Source organism: Triticum aestivum, chromosome 5D, assembly GCF_018294505.1.
Source record: "Triticum aestivum cultivar Chinese Spring chromosome 5D, IWGSC CS RefSeq v2.1, whole genome shotgun sequence".
Classification (NCBI taxonomy): Eukaryota; Viridiplantae; Streptophyta; class Magnoliopsida; order Poales; family Poaceae; genus Triticum; species Triticum aestivum.
Window position 1 is genome coordinate 339,404,404 of NC_057808.1, and position 6,626 is coordinate 339,411,029.

Genomic DNA, 6,626 nt, shown 5'->3' on the forward strand with positions numbered 1-6,626 from the left:
GCATGCAAGCAAACGATGACTGTGCATGCAGACATACCCTCTTGGAACCTCCCTTGTCGTCACCGATGTGGTTTGTGAGCTCTCTGCTCTGCCGCTCCGGCCGCTACCATGAACCGCAGCCATTCCGTCTGGTCACCGCCTCTTTTACCACTTCTAAAGAGCGAAGATGAGCAGCGCAATCAAATCCACCGCCTCCACATCTGGATCCACGAGCTTGCCCTCGGCAGCCGCCACGATAAGGGAAATCGATGAACTAGGGTTAGGGTTTGCTGCCAGAGAGAATAAAAGATAAGAGAGAGGGGGGAAAGGAGATGGGGTTGGAGAGATGCGTGTAGGCACCACATGTAAGAAGGAAGGGCAACGATGTCCTGAATAACTAACTAACGCAGTCAAAGCACTTTGACCAGACAGAAAGGGTACGGAGGGGTATTTCTGTAAGCGTCATAGACGGGAGGGGAGTATAGTTGAGCACCTTTTTTATGGGTAAAGATGAGGTCAGGGCAAAGTTAGCAGGGGGGTGTAAATGTCCCTTTTAGTTTTAAGTTTAATTTTTGGTTGTCAAGACAATGTGTCCAATTTTCTTCGTTTATTTTTTTGTCAAGACAATGTGTTCAATTTCGGTTATTTAAATCGAAACTAGGTTGAACTTATGCAAATTTTATTTTCACTCCATTAACTTTATGAGTTTGGCTAGGTCCGACCAAAAGTTAGTGGAGTAAAAATCCTTCACGCTCTGCTCGCTCGGATCCTCCTCTATTTTATAGGAGGTCGGTTAGAAATGCCCTAAGGGCATCTCCAACGCCTGTCCATAAAACGGACACCCCAAATGTCCACGGAAATGTCCAGACGTTGTCCACAGACATCGCAACAAAGCCGTCCATTCAACCCAATACATCAAATGTATCTCTCGGGTCTAGCCTCCTTCATTGACATGTACATATAGATCAATAGCAATTTATGTTAAGTGCAAACATATGCAATCACAATGAAAAAATGTCGGATGTTGATAAGTTTTGTATATGCAGCCAATCTCAAAATTGCGAGTTCGGCTATCCATGTAAAAAAAATCTCGTTTTTGTTTGCCTTCCAAGCCGTTGTTCATGCCAAATTCTTCATTGTGTGGTCGTCTCACCTCGTCGGTCAGCTCCTCCAAATTGGTCACCAAGCACTTCAACATCCTAGCACAGTAGGCTAGCATGATCTTTCCCCACGTTGAGATCCAAGTCTGACATCTTTGTGGCCAACATCTTGGTGTCCTTTGAAGCGACCATGAGCTCAACCTTCTTCTCTTGGAGTTTGATCATCTTCTCTTTCACCACGATGAACTTGTCAAACCTCTCGACCTTCTTTTCCTCCTTCATTTCGATGATAAGGACATGGCCCTCTTCCACCACAATCAACCTTCTTGTTGGGAGGCTTGGCATTTTTTACGTTGAAAAATATGGGTGGGCGTTACACTTGCGATGGCCTTGGCTCGGCAGGACTAACCCTAAGAGACCTTGGGTGGGTTCAAGGCTTCGTTGCGATGGTAAGGGCATGGCCCTCTTCCACACATCCATGACAATTTCCCTGGGGGAGGGGGGAAGGCCATTTTCTGGCACATTGGGTTGCTTCGAACACGGGCCTCCATCGCGTGAATATTCACAACTACGTATTTGGTCGAGTACTTCAATCTTGGACACTCCTATCATCTACCTAGCTCAAGCAGAAATTTGTCACACCATCTCCTGAAAGTGGACCCCAAATGAAACCTCTACATCAACGATTTACATGGCCCAGTTCCACGGTTCTTGCCAAGTGTTCACCACCAACAAGATTTGGAAGGCGCATGCTGAGCCAAAATGCAAATTCTTCTCCTGGCTCGTGCTTCATGGCCGGATCCTCACTGCCGATGACAACCTTGCGGTCCAAGGATGGCCAAATACCCCATGCATGCCAGCTCTGTCGTCGTGCCTAGCAACGCATGTGCATCTTTGCGAAGACTGCTCGTTTACCATTGCTACCTGGTACCTCATGCAATCTTGGTGGGGCGAGGGGGGAGGTCTCCCCCCCACCTCCGGTCTCTTCCTTCCACATTGTTTATCCTTAGTGGGATGCCAACCGGGGCTATGAAGCGAGTGGCTATCATATGCCAAGTCTTCGCGGGAAAGAGATTAAAGTACATAGAGGTCGCTTACTTAAATTTTGAGGACATTAAGCAGCCTGAGATCGCCTTCGGTGGTCAAGGCGCTGCCTATGAGATGGCTCTTGACTAGTTTCCTTTTTTTACCGAGGGTTTTGGCATGTTCTCCTCAAACTTGTACATATCACGTATTCCTCTCCTTCTTAAGGAAAATGCAGTGCTCCTACCGGTTACTCAAAATCATATACGGAACTGACTGCGTGCACCAACCAACGTTGAGGCCTGGGATATCCCCTTTCAATTTTATTTTATTTTACAAAACTAGTGCATTACATGGGTATGAAATTAACATATCACATACATACATACATACGCGAGAATTTTGGCCTAACATTTTTTAGAAGTTGCGAGGCTTTATTGATCAACAAAAATAAACATTGGGATGCAATCTGGGTCATGCGCTTATCCTAGCCATTGTTCAAGAGAATATGAAAGCTTGGCAATATTGATGTAAAAAAAACTTGGCAAGATTGTGACTTTGTGAACCTCGGTATTAGAGGCTCAGATTTCAAAAGCAAAGTTGCAGATACTAAACTTAAATTTTTACTAACACATATGCCCGTGCGTTGCAACAGGAGATAAAATAGTATGCATTTAAAGTCAGTGAGAATTATATGCGCAAGCAAAACCCTGTGTGCACACGAAAAAGGAACATTTAACTTCTCGGTTTCGCCGCATGTGAAGGAATCTATCCGCTATTTTTCCATTAATTTATCGAGGGCATTTAAGAGTTTTGTTACGTCATCGTAACCAAAGAAGGCCCATGAGTTATTTAGTCTACTCTTCCTTTCAATTCTTTCAATCAAGGGTATTTTAAGGTATGAAGTTTCTGAATATTCTAGAAAACATAAAGAAGTTTTTAAATCCTGAACAAATTTTTGAAAATTATGTACAGTTTTGAAAAAACATGAACAAAATATGAAAGGGAAAATCTTTTAAAATTCACAAACATTTTCTGAAAACACCAACTTTTTCACAAAAACATGAACATTATTTGAATTTCTGAATATTTTTTAAAATAGGAACATGTGTTGAAAATTCATAAGATTTTTAGAAAAATGTGTATCTTTTAGAACATTATTCTTAATTAGAAAAATTCACTAAAACACTAATATTTTTCGAATTTGGAGCATTTTTTAAAATGCTAGATATCTCGAACAATTTTGAAAAACAATTTTTATTTTAAAAAATGGGAAACATTTTGCATGTTCCGAATATTTTTCAAAATAGCAACAAAATTTGTGAATTCTGAACATTTTTCAAACAATTTTAGTTCTGAACATTTTTTGAGAATTTTTAATTTACGAAATAAATTCTAAAAGAAAAATAAACTTGGAAGGGGAAAAGGAGATACGGAAAGGAGAATAAAAATAGATGTAAAACACAGAAAAAAATAAAAATGGGCCAGCCGATTATTGTTTGTCCTGTGCGAAACTCCGACTATTTGTTGCCCAGTATGAAAAATAGAATTTTCCCAGCAGCGTGGGTAGAAAAATAAGTGGGCTCGCTTCGCTGGGCCACAGCGCGTGGCCCACATACGGAAATTATTTTTCTTGCAGACAATTGCATAAGAATTTAGTACCACCTTGGATAGAAAAAAATTCTTTTCAGCGATGAATGGATGAAATTTTTGACAAAATGCATCTTACTTTATTAGTAGGTATATATATATATACATATATATAGATATAGATATAGATGCCCCTCTCCCTAATAATAGGACTATAGCGGCCATTGGTTCCATCATGAATCTCCAGGACTACCCCTTTGGAATAACATGCAATAAATAAATAAATAAATAAATAATAGCACTGATAAGAAAACCAAGAAGAAAAAAAATAACCACAAATGGGTTAGAACCAAGACAGGGAAGGAGTGTGCGGTTACGGAGAATATGGATGGTGGAACTGGTGCCAACTCCTATTCAGCGCCTTAAGCGTTGCTTTAGTTGTGTGTGCAAACCGATGCACACCCCGTCTCGACCTTCAGCTCGGCCCATTTAAAATTCCTTTATGCTGCACATGTAGGTTCTGGTCGGCCGGTCATGCTTTTTTTCTCAATCGGTTTTAGGAACTTTCTAGAATGTTTTACCAAAAGATTGCAGTGGTTTTTCCTAGGACTATTTTTGTACGGTTTTTCTTTTTTATTTTTCTTATTTTCCCATTCTTTTTTAACTCACAAAAAAATCATGAGCTTTTCTTAATTTTTTGAAGATCTTTACAGATTCGTAAACATTTGTAGGGATGGCAGTTTTGCCAGGGATGAAAAATTTCGCTAGCGAGACATGACAAGATTTTGTACTCATGGTAATAGGCATACCCGCAAAATATATGGATAAGGTAATGGTACGAAATTGCAACCATGGGTGTTCCAATGCATACCCAAAAAATTTAATAAATGAAAATAACTCCTATACATGTGGGGTCAACCTCCAAGTCCTACGGCCCAACCCTAATTTCCTTATTCCCTAAACCAGCGCAGCTCATAGGCACACAACCACCAACTCGTCACTCCTCTTATGTCCTATGTGACTCCTCGAAACAATAAAATCTTGACTAATCGTCACTGGACTCTTGCCCAATGCTCGATCCCACGATTCCTAGTTCCCATCGCTGCCACCAACTTTGTCGGAATTACACCAACTGTTGCTCGTACTCCCTTGTCGCGTCGAAGAGTCCACCCACTACAGGAGCCCGCGTTATTACTAACTGCTTGCCAACATCACTTGAATTTCAGGCTAATTTCTCTACCTTTTCAAAATGTAAATGCTATATATTGTGTCCATTAGATACCTATTGTGTATAGGATACACGATGGGTACTAGTGGTTGGGGGCCGCCATTGCGGTCTGCTTGAGAGGAAGCTATGTGCGTGTTTCTCCATCTTAAAGCAAAAAAAAACTCACCTTCATCTCAAAATTTAAAAAACTCTCACATCACGTGGACATCACATCCATCTCAAAAGAAAAAAGAAAAAGCATAAAAAACTTTTCTCAAAAAGAAAAAGGGGGAAAATCCCACTTCATCTTTCAAAATTAATCTCTAAAAAAAATTAAAAACTTTCTCACCACGCCCAACCAGCATGCGCCATGTGGCATAGCTGGTTGACTGCACTTCTTGTGCACCTTAATTAATGGGTATGGGTGTCAATGCCCAAGCTATTGAAATGGTGGGTATAAAAAGTTTCTATGAGTATGGGGTTGTATCCACCCATACCCTAGCAATTGAAATCCCTAAATATTTGCTAAAGTTTCAAACTTTTTTCAAAATATGTGAACTTGTTTTAAAAAATCCTAAAAGTTTCTCAAAGTCGTGATCTTTTTCTAAACCCGTGAACTTTTCTTGGATCCATGTTTTTATTTCAGATTCGCGAACATTTTTCAAACCCATTACTTTTTTCAAATTAGTCATTTTAAAAAAAATTCATGAACTTATTTTCAAATGTATGAACTTTCCAAACTTCGTGAAGCTTTTTATGATCTAAGAACTTTTATAAAAGGGTGTGGCTAGGTCTCAATCGACTGAGACTTAATCAAGTCTTAGTCAAGTGATATAGTTTATAAGAAGAAAAAAATACTGAAAATAATTTTTTTGTATAAATCTCCATGAAAGATCAAAGGAATATAGCATCGACTGAGACATAACAAAATCTCAGTCGAGTGAGACTTAGCAAAATTATTTATAAAAATTCTTAGGAACTTTGTCCAAATTCAGGATTATTTTAGAAAATGGTGATATTTTAAAAAATTCTTGTGAACATTTCTCAAATTCACTAAACAAAATTCTAAATTCAGGATATTTTTTCAAATCTATGAACTTTTCCTAGGTTTGTGAACCTTTTTAAAATTTATGAACTTTTTTCGAATCCATGATTTTTTTCAGATTTTGAGAACTTATTCAAATTAGTGATTTTTTCTAATTCAAGATCTTTTTCAAACTTGCGAACATTCTTCAAATTAATGATTTTTTTATAAATTCATGAACCTTATTCAAACATGCGCTTTTTTAAAATCAAAGTCAAGATTCAGTAGGGATGTAAGTGGCAAATAAATGGCGTCCGCAATCCCGTTTAGTTAGTTTTTGCTAGCTTGATAGTTCATTTTCCTCAAACATACAAAAAAACATTTTGAACTATCATATCATAAGTGGATTTTAAACGGGATTAAATGAGACCCGGTTGACATCCCTAAGATTCAGTGATCAGCGGTCAGTGTTCAATCAATCAGCTGATTAGAGAATGAAGAAAGTCAAACCATCGAGCGAACCGGTTCATATTCTTAAACTAGCCTAGTTGTGCGTGACGCCTGAGCGCTGGTTCCCTAGCTGGTGCTTAAGGCGCTGACTAGGAGGTCTCGCGTTTCGGGCCACTCACTAAAACCGCATGCATGAGAAGTACAAACAAGAATGGAGGAGGAGGCTGGCCCGACCAACCAGAATGCGCGAGAA